Source organism: Mirounga leonina, unplaced genomic scaffold (assembly GCF_011800145.1).
Source record: "Mirounga leonina isolate KUSES-001 unplaced genomic scaffold, KU_Mleo_1.0 Mir_173, whole genome shotgun sequence".
Taxonomy (NCBI): Eukaryota; Metazoa; Chordata; class Mammalia; order Carnivora; family Phocidae; genus Mirounga; species Mirounga leonina.
This window is the reverse complement of record NW_023270447.1, coordinates 73812025-73826650: the sequence shown is the minus strand read 5'-3', so window position 1 is coordinate 73826650 and position 14626 is coordinate 73812025. Positions and strand designations below refer to the sequence as shown.

The 14626-nt window shown below is 40.6% G+C and overlaps 1 protein-coding gene across 1 annotated transcript in view; it reads right to left on the bottom strand.

Moving 5' to 3' along the window:
- The window catches only part of WASF2 (WASP family member 2), a 75474-nt gene that overhangs the window by 23988 nt on the left and 36860 nt on the right, over positions 1 to 14626 (bottom strand). The window lies entirely within an intron of this gene.

The following is a 14626-nucleotide window of genomic DNA, read 5'->3' as shown; positions in this document are numbered from 1 at the left end:
GGGCGCCTGGGTGGCTCAGTCAATTAAGCGTCTGCCTTCATTCAGCTCAGGTCATGATCCCCGAAGATCCGGGATTGAGCCTAAGGGCTCCCTGCTCAGCAGGGAGTCTGCTTCTCCCTCTGCCCCTCACCCTACTCGTGCTCTCTCTAATAAGTAAATAAAATCTTTTAAAAAAATAAAAAATTTTAAAAAGCCATTTAGTATGTTTCAGAACCACCAAAGAGAGACAAGATTGCCTGTTATATGGAATTACCTGATTCACTGTTCATTTTCCTTTTGGATAATCAAAGTTAGTTATATTCAGCATAAGAAGTACAGAACTATGCATGATCTGAAACACAACAGTAACTTGACCAAGACAAAAAAAGCCTACATTCCAGTGAAGATAAACTTGGAAATGGGCAAAGACTTCCAAGGCTCTTGACTCAACTCAGCTTCAAGTTGTGGAGTTGAAACATACTTGGGTTAGTACCCGGACTCTGACACCTTACTAGCTATACGATCTTGGGGCAATTTTCCCAATTTAAAATATTTTAACATATATAAAACGTCTACTACAGGGCTAAGAGAAAAATATTTGTAGTTCCATGGACCCTAGGAAATATCTTCCTATAAAATTAATTTTATTCATTGATAAATATTTTTTAAACACTTTTAACTATGGACATATTATGTGGCAGAATGCAATATTCACACAAATTTAAAGATGAAACCCTAAGCTTTTATGACATTTAGTTGGTTTTTTTTTTTCCCCTGGAGGTTGCTCCTAGCCAGGCTTCTGGATCTCCTGAAGAACATACATTCTCTCTCCACTCTTTCACACTGAGTTCCTCATCTGATCCACAGAACAAAGAAAATGATTAGAGTGACTATTTTCTCAATTCTCCTCAAGACTGTACATAACTAGCACCATTCCAGATGCATTGGAGAAAAAGTTAATACATTACATACAATGGATGCCTAATGGCATTAGGGCTTAATTCTCTCATGGAAATCCAGTTGAGAAAGGCTCCTCTATCATCAGTAGTCATTTAGTGGAAAATTTGTGGAGTACTGGGTGTTTAGAAACCACTGAATTAAGGAAGTGACATGGTCAAATTTGCATTTTAGACAAATCATTCTAACAGAAGCAAAGATGTTATATTTGGGCAGGAGAAGGCTGGAGGTAAACAGATCAACTGGGACTCTTCACAGGCTAAGAAAAAGACAATAGAAACGGAGAGGCCCACTACAGCTAGCAAATATGAACTGAGAAGCCAGACAGGTTGCAGGGGTGAGTCCACCCCTTCAAGTCCTATTTGCTGCTTTCTCCTGATACTCTGGACTACAGCTATATTCACAAAGTGATAAAATGTATGTTTATTAAAAGTATCATGAAAAGAGGTAAATGCTAGTGCCAGTGACAGAAGAGAAAGTGAAGAAATCTAAGAAAGTAGTGGTTCTCAGCTGGAAAAAGAAGTTTTGGATCCACGAAAGAGTGAATGACCTCTCTTCATAGAATCAATCAAGTTCTTTTTCAGTTATATTTTACTCTGATTAGGGAAACTATATGCTAGAGTGATATCTGATAATTTGGAGATTTGAGGTCTTGTACCTTGGGAGATGTTACACAGGAAAGGAATTAGAACCACTGAGAAGATAAAAGTTACAGGGAAATAGATTTCAATTTAGTTAGTTCCTTTAATTAGAGCTGTCCTATATTAGAATGGGTTTTCTTCAGAGGTTATGAGTTCCTAGTACAATCCTCTGGATGACCAGCTATCAAGAATGTTGGGGGAGACATTCCCAGATTGTAAGATGTTGATGTTGAGAGGCCAGACTGGATGACTTCTACAATGCCTTCTAAATCAAAGATGATGTAATTCTCACTCTGGGCTTCAGTTTCCTCATCTGCAAAATAAAGGGGACTAAGCCAGATGATTTTTAAGAAGTTCTAAAATTCCTAGATTTGCTTCTACCTAAGTTGCCATAACCTCCTCACTGGCCAACACCCAATATCCAACATCCATTGCATTCTGAACACAAGGCCAGTGGCAGGTCTAAGAAATGTTGAGAGGGACGGATTATGGCTATGAATCAAACCCTTCTCCAGATCTAGATCCATCTAGTTACTAGGACCTGTAGGATACAGAATGGTCCAAAGGATGTTCCAGACAGAGTCCTGAGGTTAAGTATATACACCCTGGGAGGCTCCCAGACTGATCTGGGAGTTGGCTCCCCAAGTAAGTCCAAAGGAAAAACTGGCTTTCCAGACATGCAAGCCAGACTCAGCAGCAACCCCATCTTTACTCCTGGCTATTTTCAGCCTAAGGGACTTGAGAATGAGTCTGAGAACAAATAAAAGACTTTAGGCATCCCTCGATAGCCATGGCCTGGCAGTATATAGACCAGTCTAGACTGTCAGTACCACGGTGGGATTCATGCTTTGAACTGGAAACTAGATGAGGTATTCTCTCAGGTCCCTTGCACAGTAAGATTCTACAAGTCTGTAAATTAGAAGTTATCATGAAATATTTATATATCATATGTGGTCAGTGTGAAGTCAAAAGGAGACTTTGAGATCTGCCCTACTTTCTTACAACTCTGATCCCAACACCCTGAGGCAGAAGTGGGGTGAGGTGAGAAAGACTGAGAGGAAGGAAGAAGGTAATGAAGGAAGGCTACATTTGAGGAAAGGCAATATTCATCTGTATCCCACTCTGAATTCCTGTCATTACCAGGACAGAAGACAGATGACCGCTCATTCTGGCAGTAATATTTATTACTAGCTGTTTATTATAAATAAATATACAATAGTTCAGTTATAGCCAAGGTCACTGATAACACCTGCAGATTTCTATGGTTGCATCCAAAAGTAAGTATATCTGAGCTATAGCAATAACCATAACAACAGAAATGCTTCTCAAGGCAGTTCCTCTTTGAAACACCCCCCCAAAATGCTGATCAGCAGTAGCAGGGGATGAGAACATGTGGGGATGTTATATGTGTGGCAATTAGGACTTCTGCTTTCACTTCAGCATTTCCCACTGTTCTATAGTTAACAGCACTTTGGATGGGGGCATATGAGAAGAGCTTTACTTTGTAGACCAGTTTCCTCTATCAAGAGACAAATTTCTTTATGTTAAAGAATATGCATTCCACAGGGGTTTAAAAATTTCAATTGAAAAGTCAAATAATAATTTTATTTCAAAATAACAGACAATAGACAGGCTTACTGTAATCTAAATCTGTCTACTAAAATGTTTAAAGAAGTATGAATTTACTGTTGCATACAGCAGTCCTCACTACCTTGCAGCAACCACAAGGAAGAACGCCTCATTATAGACGTAAGCACCCACCCACTTCCTGTTGAAATACAGGGTGAGGCTGAACCTACAAATACAACTAGACTCCCTCCAAACACAAGGAATTACAAATCAGTTTAGGTCACTAGAGTAATGTCTAAAAGAGATAGCGAGACAGAAATGGAACTCCTACAGTGGACAAAGAAACAAAAAAAGCTTATTTGTGACCTAAAACCAGGAGAAATTTCCAATTTCCTAAAGTAATGACAATGGCTATGAACCTACATTCAATAAATCTAAGGCTCCTTCTTGTCTTGATTTGGTTTGGGGAAAGTGGCCCAGGAAACAGTACTACTGAATTCCAGGATCTTATTCCTTGAGCACACTGTACATCTATCAAGAACCACTCACACCTGGTAATTCCATAACATTCTATTACCTTTTGGGGGCAATACCACCTTTTGTTCTTACCTTTATTACTCTTTAGGCTCTAATCGTAGCTTTCTCTTAAAGCTAAAACTGGGGGATCACTTTAGCCTCTAAAGTTGGTTTTTTCTATATCAACTATTCCATAGAAGACCACCTCTTAAATGGCCAAAATGAGGTTCTTTTTCAGTGTGATCGTCTGGTTGTCCAAAGAAAATACATTTGAATAGCAGAGTTGGAAACCTGGATTCTAGTTCTTAATCTAATGATGACTGGCAAATGGGGAAAAAATTTCCATTCATTCTTCTAGTTCAGCTTTGGGCTGCACTAAAAAAATGCTCAAAAGATGTTTATTAAACTGAAATTCTGAAAATAAACTGTAATTCTGTTTGCAAAGTATTCTGATCTCTAAATAAAAGGTTTATTCACATAAAAAAATTTTTTTTCAATATTTTATTTATTTATTTGACAGAGAGAGACACAGCGAGAGAGGGAACACAAGCAGGGGGAGTGGGAGAGGGAGAAGCAGGCTTCCTGGCAAGCAGGGAGCCCGATGAGGGGCTCGATCCCAGGACCCTGGGATCATGACCTGAGCCGAAGGCAGACGCTTAACGACTGAGCCACCCAGGCGCCCCCACATAAAATATTTCTTATATCTCTACCCTGGCCCAAGTTCCCCGTTGTAACCACTTAAAATACACAGGATCTACAATGTTATCACTGATGACTTCCAGTCACAAACACAAAGTTCATTTCACATTCCCAATCTAATGCCAATTTCTAGCAATACCCAATTCATCAAAATGCAATGGCTTGAAATACTCCAAACTATCCATCTAAATGGGCTTACTTTTACGGACTGAATACATATAAATTTTGAATGATTTTACTCAGAAACGGAGAAGTCTTACCCCTGGTATTTGTGGGTACTCAAGTACCAGATTTCTTTCAGCTATAGTTATTAATTCAGCATTAAATTCACACAGGAGTTTAACTAGAATTTAAATAAAAAATTGGAAAGAAAAAAAAATCACACAAGTTTAACAAGAAAAACAACTAAGCTGCTCTGAAAAACAAACACGAACACACATAAGTATCAAACATCTACAAATCAATTCATTTAGAGCCAAGATTACTAGAAATATGCCAATACCTGACACAAGCCCTAATAAAGTATCCTTCATTTATAAAAGCTTCCTTTTTAATTTATCACCAAAGACAGAAAGAGTGATCTCCAAGGGTACTTGGTTAACAGTAGGTAGGTTAAGGGTCTGCCTTCGTCTCGGGTCATGGTCCCAGGGTCCTGGGGTCAAGCCCCACGTCGGGCTTCCTGCTCGGTGGGGAGCCTGCTTCTCCCTCTCCCTCTCCCTCTGCCTGCCCCTCACCCTGCTGGTGCATGCTCCCTCTCTCCCTCAAATAAAGAAAATCTTAAAAAACAAGAAAAAAACAAACAAAAAAAAAAAAAACCCATTCCTCTCCAAATACCTGTGCTTGTGCTACATATGGGAACCCACTGCTGGTTTTTACGGAAGAATATCTAATCCCACTTTACTACCTTACTCAAAGGCAAAGAGGATGGGGCTAAGTGGAACCTTTCTTTCCTGGTTCTTGCAAGTAGCAGTGAGTACTGTACTAGGTTAAGATCCCTACAGACAAGTCACTGGAGCAAGCACTGATTAGATACAGAGGCACGTTTGAACAAGAGGGAGGAAGGAGATATTCAGAGCTGAATCACGTATCAGACACTGAGTCTTTCATCCTGCCAGCTGTCTGACCATTCATTTATTTTTATTATTTTTTTTTATTTTATTTTTAAGTAATTTCTACACCCAGCGTGGGGCTCGAACTCACAACCCTGAGATCAAGAGTCGCATGTTCTTCCAACTAAGTCAGCCAGGCACCCCTAACTCTTCATTTTAATCTCTATGATGCCTCACTTCGTATTTCAAGCTTCTCTCTGGGGTAACTGCTCCCTCTCTGGGATGGAAAGGCCAAAAAAGAAACTGACTTTACACAACTGAGAAAGGCCAGGGGAAAAAAGGTTGCAGAGCAACAACAAAAAAGAAGATTCAGCAAAATGTTTTGCTGACAGCTCAGAGCAACATACAAACACACCGTGTGGTCATGGAGCAGGCAGAAGCAGCAGTCCTGGATGGGACTGTTAATACACCAGTGTAAGGAGAGAGACCTAGCAATCACAACCACATCTGAACACCAGGGAGTGGAATTATGGAGCAAACTGCCATGCAATTCCATATCAACTGTTCTATTCTGCCAGCTGTAACAGGAATTCATTCCTGAAAAAGTGTCACACACTCATCTGTCACTAAGGGTCAAGCCGCCAGCAACTGACTGAGAGTCAGGAGCAAAGGGCAGCTGTACATCTACTTCCTCTCACAAGGTCTATTCACCACTCAAAAGATGGGATTTATAAGGAAAAGTCCTTGAGCAGAGGGAAAGTAAGTACCCATTCTTTTCTTTCTACCCTCAGTTTACTAGGCAGTTACCAAAACCCTCAAAATCTAATTAGCAGTGGTTTAGAACAGCAAGAGCATGGACAGCACGACACAGAGGAATGGGTTTCAACTTACTACTGCCGATTTTAGCTTTGGGACCTTGGCAAGCCGTGAAATCTGTTTCCTAATCTGTTATAGTATAATGATGCCTAGTTTGTAAGATTGCTGAGAAGAAAAATGAAATAATGCATGTATGAAATGCTTAACACAGTGCATGGCACAAAAATAATTATAATAATAGTCATAGTGATGGGCGCCTGGCTGACTCGGTCGGTAGAGCATGTGACTCTTGATCCTGGGGCCATGAATTCAAACCCCACATTGGACATACAGCTTACTTAAAAAAAAAAAAAAAAAAAAAAAATTGTAGTGATTATTGTAGTAGTAGTTATAGTAGTAGTAGTGGAAGTACTAGTTCTACACATATCTAGCATTTAACTATGTGCAAGGCACTGTTCTAAATGTTTTTATATGTGGTTCTCCCAACCATTAAACAAAACTATTAATAAGTTTCAGGTTGTATTAATGGTTAATTATGGTACCCTTATCAATCAATGAATATTTATCAAGTAGACACTAAAAGACACAAAGAAGTATAAATCTGTCCCTTGACTCCAAGAGCTTATAATTTAATTGAGGAGACATAAAACCACAGTTAAGTAACAATACAGCAAATAAATAGAAGTTCCGTTATCAAATGAATGATGCAGTCAGTGATGACAACAGAAAGGATGAAAAGATCACTGTAAACCGAAGGGACTGAACAGACTTCCTGGAATAAAGATCTGGGCAGGATTTGGATATAACAAAGAGCGGTACACTTATCACGATGAATCCTGAGTAATGTACAGAATTGTTAAATTGCTATATTATACACCTGAAACTAATAAAACACTGTATGTTAACTATACTGGAATTAAAATTAAAAACTTAATTTAAAAAATACGTCTAGGGGCATCTGGCTGGCTCAGTTGGGAGAACATGCGACTCTTGATCTTGGGGTTGTGAGTTCTAGCATTGTTGTCTTGGTTTCAAAAGGGTTGGACTTTATCCTGGTAGGCAGTTAAATTACTTTTGGTTCAGTTTGGTACCTGTGAGGCTTGTTTTTAAGCTCTGTTACGGTGGCTCTAGAGTACCTATACTCTATGGATATTTCAGCCCCAGGGCAAAGATGTGGCCCCTCTGCGATCAATACTGGATGCTCTCGGTGAGCACCACAGGCTTTCCACTCTTGCTGGTAGGAACTCAAACACCTCCCTGATCTAGGAACCAGTTAGCTCACATCTTCCTGGTCACTCTTTCCCCAGTCGCCCTCAGTGTGACCCCAGTCATGTGTGTGGTCAGCAAAGATTCAAGGGGACTCTGAGATTTCTAGGCAGTTCTTCTTTATCTCTTCCCCCTTTCCAGAACTCACCCACAGAGCTTTCAGTTGCCTCAGCTTCCCTTGAACTATAATCTGTCTCTTCAGTTCAGCAAGACCAGTGTGCTCTGCTTGGAATCCCCCTCCCTGCTCCATGGTTAGAAGAGACATCTAGAGAGAAAGCCAGGGTAATCACAGGGCCCGCCTCCTTTATTTTCCTTCTCACAGGGATCACAGCCCTGTGCTTCCTGTTTAGGTCAGGGTTGATTTCCACTGTACTTTTGCAAGTCCCTCAATAATAAAGAAATATTATAAAATTCTTAAAGTCAGATTAATTTCAATTTATTTTCAAGTATATACTATGGAGTACTTTTAGGAACAACAGGAAAAAGTAGGTATCCTGAAATCAAACAAACAAAAAAGCACTGCGAACAGGTAGAATACCATCACTATAAGCATATAACATATTTGAATAACATATTTAATTAATTTTTTGAATGATCAGAATTGAGAACAATGACAGAAAGTTCTTCTTTTCTTAAAGCTACTACTCATATAAGTACCTACCACCTTCAAAAATCAATATATGTTGGTGAACCCAGGTGCATGTTCCGGCAAGGGATTCAAGATTTCCTGAGCCACTAGTTATATGATTTTGTGCTGATTAATCTCTCTGAGCCTCATCTGTACAATGGGAAAAATAAAACCTACCTCATACAATGGTCCTAAAGAGAAAATAAGATAATGTATGTATACCTTCTAGAGGGATGTCTAACACCCAATAGGTACTCAGTAACTGACAGCTCTCATTACTATTAATTCAAAGCAATGCTGAGTTTGTTTGGACTCACCTCCTAGTGGTAATGAAATAATTTAAGGACAGCAGGTCAGACTGAACAGCACTGAATACTACACAAAGGGCTCTCCTAATTGGTCCTCTTTTCTCCGGTCTCAGTGGAAGCCAAGTAGTAGGTGGGTCTCTTACCTTCTGAGACAGGTTCTCTGGGAGTGTGGAGACAAATGCTGGGAAAGAAATGGATGGCCTCTGCTTATATTATACCAATTTTAAAGATTAAGATATAGGGTATCAGTCTTCCAAATCGTAGTCAAGAATCAATTCAGTATTTTCACTTTACATACTTTGAAAGAAAAACAGTCTCAAAGGGACTATTATCTGGATTGTGGCATTTCTTTAAAAAAAAAAAATCCTTTCATCTTAAAGGCCCAAGGCAAATGTCACCACTTCTAAGAAGCCTTCCTTGACTCTTCTAGTCTGAAGTCATTTCACCCTTTCCAAAAGCGCCAAAGAGGTATTAGGAACCTCTTTCATGGCAGTCACTACATTCTATTTTGTAGTACTGATTTTTAGAGTATACAATTCTTTGAGTACAGGAATGGAAAAAAACAAAATATCTTGAAATCTAACAGAAGTAGTAGTAACAACAGCAGCTAAGGGTGGGATTCTTAAAACTTCTTTGTATGTGTCTGCTCAATAAATGTTTGCTGAATTCCTAAAACATGCCCAGTATTTATTCACATTTTCTTATATACCTCTAATCCTCAAAACAGTATTGTAAGGTAAGTATTAGTGTTCTGATTTTACAGGGGAGAGAACTAAAACTAAGAGCAGTTTTGTAACTTTATCAAAATCACACAGCTTTTCTTTTTTTTTTTCAAAAAATTTTAAAAGATTTTATTTATTTATTTGACAGAGATAGCGAGAGCAGGAACACAAGCAGGGGGAGTGGGAAAGGGAGAAGCAGGCCTCCCACCGAGCAGGGAGCCCGATGCGGGGGCTCGATCCCAGGACCCTGGGATCATGACCTGAGCCGAAGGCAGATGCCTAACGACTGAGCCACCCAGGCGCCCCACACAGTCAGCTTTTAAACCCAGGTCCATCCATGTCAAAAGTTTATGCCTTTGCCATGACACCACACTGACTCTTCACAAAACACCCAAATCAAGAAGTTAGATAAATATGCTCAGATTTCTCATTTTCATACACAAGTGCCACCAAACCCAGACTAGTTTCTTCTCCCTTGAAAAAAAGACTGCATGCTAACACAAGAAAGCCTTCCTGACATATTTACCCTAGAACTGAAATGGTGTTAATGAGGATAACACACTGCTTTCTCCCTCTCTAGACCCAATTTTAGCCAGCTGCTCAGGGGCTTCACATCTTTCACTTTAAACAACATAAACACTGGCTCATTTAAAGTGCCAGCCTCAGATAACACGCTTAGATGCTACTGCCTTTCAAACAAACTCCTGTTTTCAAACAGCCAGGCATTTGGGGTTCCGTCACTTCTGACGAGTTACTTTTATCTATGGGGTCCCTGAAAATCACTTTAAGTTTCATTCTCTGTGCACTGTTTGGCTCATCAACTCTTGTCATCAGGGACTTTTTTTTTTTTTTTTAAGCACCTAATCTTTTATCTTCTTTTACAAAATGAACCAAAACACATTCCTATGGGTAATTCCTAAACTGTGTATGTATACTTTAAAATAATATTCTTCTGACTCTTTTCCCAAAAAAACATAGTTGTTTTCCCTTTTTAGCCCAAGTAAAGATAATTATATCAGAAGTGAGTTTTCCCCATCTCTTTTTTTTTTTTTTTTTTTTTTAGATTTTATTTATTTATTTGACAGAGAGAGAGACAGCGAGAGCAGGAACACAAGCAGGGGGAATGGGAGGGAGAGAAGCAGGCTTCCTGCCGAGCGGGAAGCCCGATGTGGGACTCGATCCCAGGACCCTGGGATCATGACTTGAGCCGAAGACAGACGCTTAACGACTGAGCCACCCAGGCGCCCCTATAAATATACTTTTTTTAAAAAAAATATTTTATTTATCTATTTGACAGAGAGAGACACAGTGAGAGAGGGAACACAAGCAGGGGGAGCGGGAGAGGGAGAAGCAGGCCCCCCGCCGAGCAGAGAGCCCGACACGGGGCTCGATCCCAGGACCCTGGGATCATGACCTGAGCCGAAGGCAGACGCTTAACGACTGAGCCACCCAGGCGCCCCCCCATCTCTTTTTGCATATGGGCAATACTGAAAAGATAAGTCTTTTTTAATTATTAAATATAAATAGCTCATTAAATATAATCCAATTACTTTAATTGTAAAAAGGAAGTAATTATAATATGTACATGTATTCTTGCCTAGTAGATTTAATATCTTAAATTAATCTTTTCAGCATTAATATTTTAAATTAACCTTTGACATTAGAAAAATGCAAGAAACCGATGTCTCTTTTAAAAAGTATATTTAGAGGGGTGCCTGGGTGGCTCAGTCGTTGGACGTCTGCCCTCGGCTCGGGTCATGATCCCGGAGTCCTGGGATTGAGCCCCGCGTCGGGCTCTCTGCTCGGCGGGGGGCCTGCTTCTCCCTCTCCCGCTCCCCCTGCTTTGTTCCCTCTCTCGCTGTGTCTCTCTCTGTCAAATAGATAAATAAAATATTTTAAAAAATAAAAAGTATATTTATAGGGGCGCCTGGGTGGTTCAGTCGTTAAGCGTCTGCCTTCTGCTCAAGTCATGATCCCAGGGTCCTGGGATCAAGCCCCACATCGGGCTCCCTGCTCGGCGGGAAGGCTGCTTCTCCCTCTCCCACTCCCTCTGCTTGGGTTCCCTCTCTCGCTGTGTCTCTCTCTGTCAAATAAATAAATAAAATCTTTAAAATAAATAAAATAAATTTAAAATTATAAATATACTTATATAAAGCTGTACTTTATGGACCTTTGTTGTGATTTCACCTACAAACAATTTAAGTGAGAACAGCCCCACTCCACAGAGAGGGGTAATTAAATACCACCTGCCCTAACTGAACTGGTATTTCTTGTCTGTCATAAATCATGTTAAAGGGTCTGTTTCTAGTGCCTTCTGGGACAAAAAGCCAAGAGATGAATTCTGTGGCATTCCAATAATCACAGAAGCTTTACTTAGAAAGACAATTCCAAGCCAGAATTTGTCAGAAGTATGTCTTTGGGTATTGTAGCCTAAATTTTCCATTACCTAATTTATATTTTGTTACTACCATCTTAGCTCCCTAAGACCACCCCAAGCATTCTCCTTGCTCTCTGGTCTCTAGCCCTTCAAGTTTGCTGTTACATTTTCCCTCAGCAGCCATCTGGTTCTTTGGCTTTTACTCTTTTTTGGTGACCAAGGGCAAATAAATTGCAAAGCTAAATCTCTATGAACTGCTTTGAAAATGGGCTCTGCCACGGTCTGTGCACTGAAAAACTTCTATTAAAATGGAGAGAAAAGGCTTACACAGATGAGGAATTAAGAAGATTGTACTTTGGGGCGCCTGGGTGGCTCAGTTGGTTGAGCGACTGCCTTCGGCTCCGGTCATGATCCCAGGGTCCTGGGATCGAGTCCCACATCGGGCTCCCTGCTCGGCGGGAGGCCTGCTTCTCCCTCTCCCACTCCCCCTGCTTGTGTTCCTGCTCTCGCTGTCTCTGTCTCTGTCAAATAAATAAATAAAATCTTAAAAAAAAAAAAAGAAGATTGTACTTTGTTTTTCTACATCCTACCAAAATCTATCACTGAGTGTTGTTGTTGTTTTTTAGAGAGACAGAGAGAGGGCACGCACATGGGGTGTCGGAGGCAGAGGGAGAGGGAGAGAGAATCCCAAGCAGGCTCCACGCCCAGCACCGAGTCCAACGTGGGCTCAGTCTCACGATCCTGAGATTATGACCTGAGTTGCAATCAAGAGTCAGTTACCTAACCTACTGAGCCACTCAGGTGACCCTATATATTCATATCTTAAAACAACACTTATTGAGGGGCTCAATAAGTGCTCTCTCTCTCTCAAAAAAAATAAAATAAAATAAAAAGATATGTATATTTAGAAAAAATAAACTTTAGATTAACACAGAACTTTTCTAAACTTTAGAAACAGCAAGAACTATATATTTATGTTGTACAGGTTAACAACCAGGGCCGTGTTTGTACAGCACTTTCCCTCCAAAGGAAGAGCTCCATTTAAAGTACTAAGGAGGGGCGCCTGGGTGGCTCAGTTGGTTAAGCGACTGCCTTCGGCTCAGGTCATGATCCTGGAGTCCCGGGATCGAGTCCCGCATCGGTCTCCCTGCTCGGCAGGGAGTTTGCTTCTCCCTCTGACCCTCCTCCCTCTCATGCTCTCTGTCTCTCATTCTCTCTCTCTCAAATAAATAAATAAAATCTTTAAAAAAAAAATAATAAAGTACTAAGGAGCAGGGTGCCTGTTTGGCTCAGTCAGTAGAGCATGAGACTCTTGATCTCAGGCTGTAAGTTCAAGCCCCATGTTGGGCGTAGAGATTACTTTAAAAAAAAAAAAATCAAGTACTAAGAAGCATTATGTGTTTTCAGCAACTCTCAAGGATTTCACTGAAATAGATTTTCCTGGGGTGCCTGGGTGGCTCAGTCGTTAAGCGTCTGCCTTTGGCTCAGGTCATGATCCTAGGGTCCTGGGATCAAGTCCTGCATCAGGTTCCCTGCTCAGCGGGAAGCCTGCTTCTCCCTCTCCCACTCCCCCTGCTTGTCCCTCTCTCGATGTGTCTCTGTCAAATAAATAAATAAATAAATAAAAATCTAAAAAAAAAAGAGAGAGAGAGAAAGAAATAGATTTTCCTGTTCAGACCCTGTATTAATGAACGAAAAATGCAGCTCTGCCTCACGGATACCACTTCCCAAAACAAATTAATGAAATGGAGGAGGGTGACTATTACTAACTCCTTTGGTCATTCGGACTGTAGCCACGTTGGAGCAGTTCCTGACTACATAAGGCTGACTTCTGCTGTCATCCAGGCTAACTATGGAAAGCTACTTTACGGTCTGAAAGGAGAGTGACATGGGTCACTGTGGGTACCTTCATCTCCGAACACTGTAATGGATTCTGAACAGTTACCAAAGGTTAGCAGAAGGAATGGAGATGGTATCTGATGATGATCACAGTCCTCCAGAAGGACAGCACCATTAAAAGACAACAAGTAATTTCACAGGTAAAAGGTATACCAGCAGCTAAAACTTAGCCCCTTTCAGGATTTAATGATTCCAGTTTCATCTTGGTAACACTGGTATTTTTGTACAAAATATATCTTATTAGGCCAGCACTTCAAAGTTAAAAAGGTGTCTTTAAATGCCTGCTGACCTAAAATTGCCATGTTCCATGCTTTAAAGGGATTGATTTTCTGGAAAAGGACAATAAGATGCCAAATTCTGTTCAATGGAGATCAGAATACTATTTGGTAAACCTATTCTGCACCTGTGGAAGCAAAAGAATAAGACTGGCTCACACACCCGAGGGAGGATGGTATTTATCTGGGCTCTCCCTATGACCTCTTTGGCAGCAAATGTAAGAAAGTCCTTTTTTGAGGCTAAGGGGCGGGCCCAGGACTTTCAACTACCCATTCAAGCAGGGTTACGATTCCCCTCCTCCATAATTAAGTTCTCTTTCCTACTCTCCATGCATGCATGAATTGCAGTGACATTGACATGGGGGCCTGACATTAGTCTTTGAAGGTCATTTAAATCCTCCTACTTCCAAGCTGCCTTAAAAGGAATGCGTCATCTATTCCACAATGCCTGAGTGTGGGGTTTGACTAGATGGTACCTAAAATGAACTCATCTAAAGCATAAAAAGAAAGAGAGCTCCAAATTCAGGTATCATAAAAAGAACAAATCAAAGTAATAAAACATAATAAAACTCAGTTGCTCAAGAGACAACAGTAAGAGAAACACTAAACATTTAACACTGGATGAATGAAAACACTTCTACTGATAATTCCTTTTATTTAGGGAAGTAGAAAAGGTCAGTCACAATACGGTCCCTTTATATGGCTCCAGTCTCCTCTCCTATTACATCTTCATATATAATACCCTTCCCTGAAGTCCCACAGACCCTCCCATGACTCCCTACTGCATCATGTTCTCTCCCTTGCCTCCATACTTTTGCTCAAGTGTGACCACCCACCACGCCCTCAACAACTTCTAAGGTCTTCCAAAATGGAGTTCAAGTGAAATGTCTCTTGACATGCCTTGCCCCAAAGGAGCTTGATGCTT